This window comes from Symsagittifera roscoffensis, chromosome 6, assembly GCF_963678635.1.
Source record: "Symsagittifera roscoffensis chromosome 6, txSymRosc1.1, whole genome shotgun sequence".
NCBI lineage: Eukaryota > Metazoa > Xenacoelomorpha > Acoela > Convolutidae > Symsagittifera > Symsagittifera roscoffensis.
In genome coordinates this window covers 34731867-34743379 of record NC_087067.1, presented here as the reverse complement: position 1 = coordinate 34743379, position 11513 = coordinate 34731867, and positions in this window count along the sequence as shown.

Below are 11513 nucleotides of genomic sequence, written 5' to 3'. Positions count from 1 at the left end.
AACCAAAAATTTTGATTTTTTCTTTCTAAATTTAGTTTCTGAAAATTTTCGGTTGTATTTGCAACCGAACACAAGTGACAAAGACTTTGGTTACTCAAAACACCAAAGGTTGCACGGTCTTGCATTGACAATGCATAGAAAACGACCTGAATGTGACTGTAGTTTACAATTGATATAACAAAAGTAACAAACATTTATTTTTTGGCAGAATTTTTTAATGATGATTATTTCAAATTTTTGAATTTTCAAATTATGAGACATTGATCAAGGCATACATTAACACCCCATACAGAAGAAATAGGAATTTTCCGCGTTTTTGAAAAAAATATATAAGTGAAAAGAAAATAAAAGCCAATTTTATCGTATCCTGGACTACGTTATGCACACAAAATATTCAATTTTGCATGCAAAAAAAGTTTTTCGAAAAATGTTTGTTTGCGTACGAATTTCGATTTGCGGTTGAAAAAAAAACAAAAAAATTTTTGGGCCAAATTTTCAAAATTACTTTGTGTCGCCATCAAAAAAAATGCCAGTCATACAATTTCCATATATGGGAATTGTATGATAAGCATTTTTTTCAAAAAACGAAAACATCAGTTTTTATCACCAGAACTGTTTTATTAGAATCAAACAGCCGCAGAAACGAGTTTATACCAGTTTTCAACCATTTTTAGAAATTGTATGAAAATTGTATGACAAGCATTTTCCCACACACTTGATGTATGGAATTGTATGATAAGCATTTTCGGTGTATGGAGGTCAACCCGGGTAGATCCTCGTAGGGACATTTTTCGAGTGAATCAGGCTCACCATATAGCACCAAATGATCCAACAATAATTTTACAGATATAAATCCATGCAAATTCCAAAAATGAAAATTGAATTTTTTTTTATAATATTGTCGAGACATGAAAGCATTAGAATCCGTTATAAGATAATAATGATATAGGAGAATCCGTCACTCATTATTAGCAAATTCATTCGTGGCAAATTCCTTCTCAAAGTATTTCAATTTCCCTTTAACAGAAAACTGAACTTTAACTGGACCTTTATCAAGGACTTTTCATTGGAAAAGGTTGAGTTTCGTTTTTCAATGCATCCGTGACTGCTAGTAAGTCTAATTGGCACTGAGTGTTCTTTCGTTATGATTGAAGGATTTTTTGGTGGCTTGCTGACTTGGTTGAAATTGGATGGGTATACTTATTGATTCTTGCTTTCTACCGACAAGATCATGGTTTTGAGAAATTTGTTGATGCAAAAACTCTTATCCGCTAAACACAGAACTGCAAAACCCATTTTTATGTGGTTTTTTGCTTTTATGAATTTCTCGACGGTGACGCTAGACACTCGAGCCTTGTTTGAAAGCCGATAAACAGAGTCCGCAGTTATAATTCACAATTCGCCCTTTTCTCTCTTTTGACAGCGTGCAAATTGGATGAAACATAGCAGTTTCAAAAAGTTCTTTTCTATATGATTCTGAAATTTAAAAAAAGTTCACAAACAACTAGGCCCTCGATGTGGGTAATTGAGTTTGAAATTAAAACAATGTTTTCCTCGTAGCCTGTAGAAAAACTTATCAGCCTATTTTGTAAAGAATTGCGTGGAACAAAAAACAATAATTTTAAACAAAAATTAACAAAAGAACGCTGAAAAAAATCGAAATTTTTTGTTTTATTTGTTTTTTTTGTCAAGTATTATAGCTTTAAAATTTTTTGTAGCTCGCATACCTGTAGGATAAAATGTTTGTGGTGCGAGGGCTGAACTATTGCATCCTTTAATAATGTAACAATCCGATGTGCAACATTTTTTTTCAGTAATAATTTAATATGTGTGAAATAATCAATGATAAAACATGCCAAAATTTTTTGTAAATCGTGTTTATCGTTTGGTGAAACTTCGTTACTTGTTAAATTTTTACGGATTGTGTCTAAATATTCAGAAAATATTGCGATTTCATGTCTTACAAATGCATGTTTTGATGTTTGAACTGGTGAAGTTCCTTGGCATATTCCTTTGAGGTAGTGATCGATAATTTGTCTTGTGATTTTTACTTTAGGAAATTCTGCTTTGCATGGTCTAGTTCCTCTTTCAAACAAATTTGTTATTAAATTTAGACAAAAATGTGTTTGTCCTCTGTCACCAGTGAGGGAAGTATTTATAAATGGGGAGATGAAGTTTTCATCTTCGCTTTCTTGTTTTGACTTATTTTTGGGCTTTATTGCTGTCAAATTGTAAATTTCAAGGTGTTTTATTGGTTGATTCCAATTGTATAGACGTACTGGTTTGTTTATATGTATTTTTTATTCTGCGTTTTCCTTGTATTGATGATTGAGATGTGGTTTCTGAGTCAGAAAAATATAGTGTTTCATTAGTCTGATAGTTTTCATTTACGGAGTCTTTTAATGTGTAGAGATCTTCTAAGTGATTTGTTTCCGATTCGGAGAATGCGTTTCTTTGTCTTGAAAATTTTCTTCGTGTAATCTGTTTTTGTTTGCTTTAAATTTTTCTTATGAGTGTTTGTCTTTTTGTTCTAATATATCCTATTGACTGTGTATGTGGAGTGATTACGAGGTCATAGTTTTCGTTGTTTATTTCACAATTGTGTAGTATAATTGTTCGTTTGTTTCCTAAATTGACTAGTGACATAAGTATTAGGATGTTGGATGCAATATTTGGATTAGTGATTTTTAATGTCTTAAACTATTAGTTATTACAATTTTTTCGGGTTAGCCTTACTTGGGTCATGTATTTCAGGGTTGGAGAGAAAAGTATATATCGATTCCTGAGAATGATTTTTCCTTTCTCGTGGCTAGTATAAGTTAAGGTGTTAACTTAACCTAACTAACTTAGGGGTAGTGATTGTGATCAAGGGTTTTCAAGGTGGGGTTTTCAAGGGTTTTCAAGGGTTTTCAAGGTGTTTTATTGGTTGATTCCAATTGTATAGACGTACTGGTTTGTTTATATGTATTTTTTATTCTGCGTTTTCCTTGTATTGATGATTGAGATGTGGTTTCTGAGTCAGAAAAATATAGTGTTTCATTAGTCTGATAGTTTTCATTTACGGAGTCTTTTAATGTGTAGAGATCTTCTAAGTGATTTGTTTCCGATTCGGAGAATGCGTTTCTTTGTCTTGAAAATTTTCTTCGTGTAATCTGTTTTTGTTTGCTTTAAATTTTTCTTATGAGTGTTTGTCTTTTTGTTCTAATATATCCTATTGACTGTGTATGTGGAGTGATTACGAGGTCATAGTTTTCGTTGTTTATTTCACAATTGTGTAGTATAATTGTTCGTTTGTTTCCTAAATTGACTAGTGACATAAGTATTAGGATGTTGGATGCAATATTTGGATTAGTGATTTTTAATGTCTTAAACTATTAGTTATTACAATTTTTTCGGGTTAGCCTTACTTGGGTCATGTATTTCAGGGTTGGAGAGAAAAGTATATATCGATTCCTGAGAATGATTTTTCCTTTCTCGTGGCTAGTATAAGTTAAGGTGTTAACTTAACCTAACTAACTTAGGGGTAGTGATTGTGATCAAGGGTTGGAGAGTAGTAAATCGAATCACAAGGTTCAGGTATAATTAGAACACAAGTAGTTCGTTAGATACTATTTTAAATTTACTAAGTTTAGGCATTATCCAGGGTCAGGTAAGAAAGGGGGGGGGCAAGAGAAGGATGAATAACCGAAGTTCTTCACTGTTTGCTCCAATTGGAATGGTTAGTGTGATTTGAAAAATTTCTTTTAGTCCTGGGTTTCGAGAAAAGTTTGGGTAGTGAATCGACGTTTTAGGGCGTTAGACACTTTGCTAAATGTGTGGGGAGAACAAAATTGTTCTATTTGATCCAAGGATAAGCCTTGATGATCAATATATAAAATTGGTGAAATTAATTTATTTTAGGTAAAAGTGAATTAAAGATCCAAGGAAAGCCTTGATGATCTGTGAAGTTTAAAAGGCTTAAGTTAAATGGAAATAAGAATTAGGATATGCCTTTATAAATTAAGTTAAGCTTTATTTAATTAAAAATTTTGTATATTAGACTTTGATGATGTCAGTGGGTGTATGATTTGCTGTTACGTTTGAGGTGATGAAGCTGAGATGATGAGATGATTTATTTATTACTAACAATTTGTGTATTTACTAACTATTTTTAATTTTTTTTTATTTTTTCAATAAACATTCTTCCTAGATATTTTTTTCAAACTTACTGCAGAATTATGGAAACGATTAGGGATGTTTTTATCAATCGTTATTGTACATTAATAGGTTTATTGTACATTAATAGCCTGTAATTACCGGTGAAAATTTTTCTTCAAGGTACTATGCTTGCAAATGAAAATCTAAATTCATTGCTAATAAAACTCTAAATAAAAAAGTTTGTGTTGACTTTTACCGTACGACCATGTAACTAATGGGTAAGTTCCGTTGTAGTCGTGTATCGTCTCTTGTCCGAGGTCTTTTTCCAATACCGGGTAGTTCTCGTATTGTTCGGAATAATGGCTCTGATCTCTTAGTAGAGACATTTCAATTAATTTATTGTCGTGTAACATTTTCGGGAATATTTTTTGTCTAAGTCGAATTTATTTTTGGTTAGTTCTGAGCTATTTTGTTCCTAAGGTCTTATTCGAGACTTATGTTTGCACCAGATGAGTTAAGATCTTTGGTCAACTCATAGAGTAATTTCAGATAGGGTACACCGTCAGCTCGTCACGCTATCTTATTTTCGGCCGGATATATTCGTGCAACTTCCATGTCTAATACCGATCTTAATCTTGCTCATATATATCTTAGTCTCAATAGATCTAGAGTATACTGGTTTGTTACGAGTCGGTCTCTTGGAGAAAGCAACTAGGTTGTAACTTAAATTCAAAAAACTCTGGTGCTGAAATTACAAGTAATTTCCGCACTTACAAATAAGTGGGTTGTTAGTTAGATAGAGCTTGATTGGTTAGTCTTTAATTTTTTTTGGGATAAAATATTTATTTTATAACACCAATAATTATTAATAGTATGGATCAGGTTCCACCCATCCGGGGCATACAGAGTTTTTGTTTTTTTGACATCCTTCTGTAATGGAGGATGGATGATGATCGTTTGTATTTCGCGAGCACCATGTCTATTCCGCTCTTGGAGGAGAAAGCTCCAGGAAGCTGGAATTGTAGATATCAATTTGTCATTCAACGATGACTGAGACTGTCAGCAAAATCAATCTGATTTCCAAATGGTTTGTTATGATCGTCTGTTCTTGGTCGGTGTGGAGAACTGTGTTTGGATCTGGATTGGGAATGGCGTGAAGCTCGAGTTTAGAGGGAATGCCTTGTAACTCGGATTTGTACGTATACTTGAACATCGAGGTGGTCATTGGTCTGTTTCAATGAAATTCTTTGCTTCGGAGTCAAGTCGTACTTCAAGTCCTTTGAGTTGTGATTGTGAGCGGCATATCGGTTGTGTTTAGTCATTCTGTGGGTTGAGTGTGATGAGGTCGTCTTAGCTGTGTTACTTAGTCGTCTTAGTCTATATTACTGAAATATATTACTGCAATATATTACTGCTACGTCGTCTTAGTCTATTTTACTGCAATATCTAATTTAAATAAATAAATGTTTAGTTAGTTAATCTTTTTAGTTATGGTTTTTTATTAGTTTTTATCGGAAAAGCATTTTTTGCATAGCATACTGAAGTCCTTTCTACGAAGTCAATCGTACTCTAAATCCTTTTTGAGTCGTGCTTGTGGGCGGCATGTCGGTTGTGTTTAGCCATTCTGTAACTTGAGTGTGATGGGGTCGTCTAGTCTTTGGATGCTCGTCTTTGTGGTTGTGTGTGATCTATGTACTGCATATAATGATTTACATTTTTATAAAATTATATTAATTCAATTTTTTAGTTATGTTTTTGGTTAATTGTTTTCGCAAAAGCGTTTTAGTTTTAGTTCAGTTATTTTTAAGAGTTACTCACCCTTGAGTACCTCTTGTCAAAAATATAGTGTGGTCACATAAACGTTGGTTCTAGCACGGTGGTTTAGGCCGGCTATTAAGCATGCTCACGACGTCATTTTCTGGTGGGTTAGGCCAGGAGTGAGGGTATGATTGCAATCTGGTTTTTTATGGGGTCCTGTTTTGTGTTAATTTTTTATGTTATGTTTGTTACTAATTTTTTCTTTTTGTTGTTTTGGTTATGTCTTTTTCTCAAAAACCGAGTTGTTTTGTTTGGGTTCGTCCTACGACTTTTTGGTGTTTTATACTTTCTTTTTTAGACTTATCAATAGTCTTCAAAAGAATAAATTATCGGTTCTTTAAGCTGGTTTAGCCTGGTTTGGGTACCGTGGGTTTTTTTTTTCTTAGTCATGCTGTTAGTTTGTGGTTTATGGTGTTTAGTAAGCTGCGTTGGTTAGTTGGGATTATTATATAATTCCTTTCCAACCGGGTTAAAGGAATGTTTGAAACTTGTTATTATTAGTTTTTTGAGTTGTTGTTAGTGAAAGTTAAAACTTGAAATCATTATTTTGAACAATTCGCCGTGGGCGAGCTGTGCGAGTGTGGATAGAATTTGTGTGCGATTGATTCTTGAAAAGGTTAGTACTGCTGACATTTGTATAAATTTACTGCTGAAATTTTTGATTTTACTGCTTTGTGGGGATTGAAATTATTAAAATATTTTCAGTGTATTGAGATTAACAACCTTGGGCAAAAGAATTTATAGATCAATTTACTACTGTGGAGAAGAAATTTTACTGCATCATTTATTGCGGTTTGTTTATAAAAGTTTATAATCTATAAAAGAGTTCGCAATTTTTTATTTTGTTTTCTTGTTTGTAGATGATGGTGATCTGAAGACTAAAGGAAAAACATTTAATATGAAATGGTTAGTTTGTTTCAAATTTAATAGTTATAAGTTATTTAATGCATACTTACCTAGTCATCTGGGAAGAAGCCATGAGTGAAGATATCGTGTATTGAATCTGATGTGGTTAAAAATTTTGCTAATATGCGAATGATATTTTTAGTTTTGAGCAGTGGCCAAAGCAATTCAAGTGCTTTGATGGTGTTTAGTTCTTCAGTGCCAATGGAAAACTCGTGATTGGTGTGCTGGATGAAGTTAAAAAAGCTTGTGATTGTATTTAGTATTGTGAGTGAATTCTAATATAGGGATTTCTACATGTTGAAAATTTTCATGCGGGACAAGGAGGGGTCGGGATTCTTCTTCATTAAATGTCTTGGTGAGTGGACAAAATATATACATTTGGATTATTGGGTCGTGATTTCTGAAGATGTCTTGGAAAGTAGTATTTTTAATGCAGAAGGTGAAATTTAAGAAAAATGGTGACGTGTACTTTGAATTAATAAATTGAAAAAGATGGTGGGTAAACTAAAATGATTTTGAATGAATCTATAGTATGTGTAAGTGTGCGTTTGTTTAGTTCTTAACATGATGTCGTGTGAACAGTGCAGATCTCGTTCTTTTGGAGTGAGGAAGTCGAAAGTTAGTGAAAAAGTTTCAAATTTATTGTAAAATGTTTCATAAGCTTGGATGTCGATTAGTGCTTCGGAGATGATGTGATCGTGTTTCTTATCCAATGAGCTTAGTGTAAAGATGTAGGGTGTTCGGATGAAAAATTGTTCGGTTAGTTGTGGGTTAGCGAAAATATCTTCGTCGAATAATTGATCTTGGTTAGGTCTGATGATATCGTGGTCACAATATTCAATGGAATAATCATTAGCTCGGGATGCGGTGCAAATCTTAAACAATTTTTTAAATCCTACATGCGTAAATTGTCTAGGTATTAGTGCTGTAGTTAGTCTAAAAAGGTCAAGTTTACTTTTTTCTATTTCGTGAGGTGTGTTACTTAATGGTATACAAAGTGGATTTGAGAAATAATAAAATGATGTCCAGTGAAGTGTGGGGATTAATACGTGCTCATCGACATAGTCGGGTTGTTCAGTGTGGGGGTTGGAATGACTAATGGTATATTGGGGAAAAAGAGGTCAGGAATTTTGGAGAAATTTGGGAGTGTTAGTGTGATCGGGGTGATTTACATAATCGCGAGCTGTTCCGGGTTTTGAGGGAAACCGGTGGTTAGGAAATTTTCTTTTGAATGTTCTAAATGCGCGGTTAGTAGTGGAAGATGAATGGTTTAATTTTGAGGATTGAACTACAGAAGGGGTATAATCTGAAGAGGGTGTAGGAGAAGGTGGGTTTGATGATGTTATAGTTGATGATAATTGATGAATGGCTAGGGTGTGAGGGTGTTGTATTTGTTGTTGTAGTGTTATAAGGTTATTTAGTTCTTGTGAGATTTGTTTGGTTTCTGGGGAATTGTTGTTGGAACGTTCATTGGTAAAGGGGAGTATGTCGGGGTTACTTGGGAAATATGAGAGATGGTAGAGGTGGAATCATTTTTTGATTGAGTGTGAATGGGTCGGAAGGGGGTTGAGAAAATGTTGATGGGCTAGGTTCGGAGTTTGCATGTTCGTCTGGGGTTTCGATGACTGAGTTATTAAATTGGGAAATTGTTTTGAAAACTGTGATATCTGAGCTAGCGTCAGAATCGATGGCGGACGATGTGATAATATGGGGTGATTCAGGTGGCGGGAAAGCAAAAAGTGGAAAGATGGGAAATGGGTTTTGGAGATTGGCTGGATGGGAAATTGAACGGTGAAGGGATCCAACTTGTCGGTTCAACGTGGGCTAAAAAAATGATTGTTCTGAGATTGAAAATTTGTTGTATGTGTTTGCTAGACTATTTGTTCATATGTATCGTCCTTTTGAGATTGTTGTATTACAATGTGTTGAATTGGACTTTGTATATGATTTGATTTTGAATTTGCGATGTTTACTAGTGCTACGTTTCTGAAGTTTCGTGTTACTAGTGATAGTGGATGGTTGCGATATAATTTTGGTAGTTGTGGTGCTGTAGGTAATGTGTTTGTGTTATTCTGTGATTTGTCATATGTGTTTGGTGTAGTTGATATTTTTGTATTGTATTCTTTTATTTGTGCACCTGAAAGTATTTTATTTATGGATGTGGAAAATACACCAAAAAGTCACGCAAAAAGTGTGCGTGCTACGCTTGCTTGTCTATTTACTTGTGTGTGTATTGCGCATGTGTTATGAATTCCTTTCAATAAAGAGAAAGTAAATCCAATAATATTAAATATTGCGTATAATGTAGTCAATCTTTCCAAGATGTAATAGGGCCATCCTAGAAAGGATAAAAGTTCGTTTTTTAGATTTACAAAACTAAAAAAACTCATTGGTGATATATCTTGTGGTTAATTTTTTTTTGCGATTTAAATAAATATAATCTTTAATATCTTTAAAATATCCGCTGTAATCTTGTGCGTAGATATCTGAAAATCCTGCTGTTTCTGCAAGTTTACGTAAGTTCTGTTCTATGGATTGTCGTTGTGTAATGTCCATTTTTGTAAGTAGTTCCTTAAATTGTTGTGTACGTATGTGATGTTGTATGTCTGATTTTGAGTAGATGCCAATCGATTGTAAATCGATATTTGGGTTTCTGGCAATAGCTCTAATGCTTTCAGGTGAAAACATTTTTTTAGTGGTGGCATTAGCGTTGGATATGGTGTGAGTAGATAGTATTTATCTTCGTCGGGATTTATTGTAAAACGTTGTGGCTATTTTCTGATCCACATGGGACTGCTGTGTCCCAAAAATAAGTTCTTCTTGAAAGTGTATCAACAAAATATACTTTATTTTTGTAGAATAGTGGGATTCTCTTATAACATCGTTTATCTTCAAAAACGTATAAAGGTGATACTTTTTTGGTACAAGTGTAAAACCATAAAATGTTGCCTTCATAATCAAGAAAGTTTGATTGATTTCCGGATTGTAAATATCCTGCATATGTTATTTTAGGTACTGCTAGTGTCATTGATTGTAGAATTAATGTTCTTTCAAACTCACATAATTGATGTAGTGTTTCTAGTTCTGATAATGACATTTCTTGAAAAATTCTGCTTATTGTGGAATCTAATTTCTTGTCTAATTGTATGTCATAATGAATTGCACCAAAATGTGTGCTGTTCATAAGTGATAGTGCTTGTAATCGTGAACTTTCTGTATCTTGTTGTTTCAATTTTCCACTGATTTGTCCTGTATTTTTCTGAAATTTTGCTGAAACGTATAAGTTTTCATCAGTAAATGAGCGAGTTGTGGCCATCGGGTGTACAGTTAAGTTTCCTGTATTCATTTCGACACCATTTGCGTATTTGACAAGAATGTCTGAATATGGTGTTTTGTAAATTGGCTTGTTGTATTTACATGCAAGTTCTGTTTCTGGGTAAATTTGAAATCGTGTTGATTTATTTTCTATGTTGTGGATGTTTCTAATTTTATAATTCATGCTTCTGATCTGGTCAGGATTTACATCTTCATATGAAACTGATTCAATAAAATTTATTTAGTGAAATTTAATCATTCTTGCGTGTATTTTTGCTACTTGAAAAACTGTACAGGTTTCTTCGGGAAACCATACGATGGTTGCTTGTGTGCGTGTTGTAGGATCGCAATATCCTTGATCGCTGTGGCAAGGGAGTCTAATTCCTTGATAAAGAATTGTATCATCTTTTAAGTCGCGTGTAAGTTGTACTTTTTCATAATGTGTTTTCCAATCGAAAACATTATCTCTTAGTATCCATTATTTTTTGTGTCTGCTTTACAATTTGATGGATTATTCATTCCAATGTGTGGTATCCAGTTTTTATCATGCAGGTCATATGTTAATCTTCCGTGTGCTCCATGGAAGGGAAATTTTGAATCTAGTCTTATACCTTGGTGTTTTTCAAGTTCTGCTTGATGTGCTACGTCTGGGAAAACTTGAAAGTTTACAAGTTTTCTGTTTGTCCCTTCGTTGGTTGTTAGGTTTAGTGGTTTTAGTTCGTTTTTTCAGTCTTCAGGGCAGAGATGTAAAAATCTTTCGATGTTACTCTGATATAAAGATTCATGGTCTAGTCTGTTTTTTTTCCGTTTGAAACTTGTGAACAATGTACTTTTTTTCGGAAAATGTTGCTGTAAACTTGTATCCTGTTAATGTTGTTGCTCGGGTTTTTGAGTATAACGTAGCTATTACATTTGTGGTTTCTATAGCTAGTGGTTCGGATTCACATTGTGTTACTTTATTTATAGCATATTTGAGTGAAATTTTTTGTTCATTTTCTTCACAATCGTAGTGTTTTACTGATAAGTCCTGAGGTCATGTGCGCGGAGAACGATTTTGTTTTGGTTCGGAAAAAATGAGAAAAAGTAGGTGTTGAAATGTGAATATTTTTAGAATACACATGTGTACGACAATCCTGAGTATGGGTTATAAAAGGTGATTTATCCGATTGTCTTTTTTGTATATCTTTCGTATTTATATATTATTTGTTAGTTGTTATAAATGGGGGAGGTAAAGATTGAGCTGTTATATTAGGAGGGTCTAATGGAAGTGAGTGTTGAACAATGTTATTAAGTCTTACTGTAAGTTCGAATTTTAGTGTAAGACTGCTTTGTTGTAG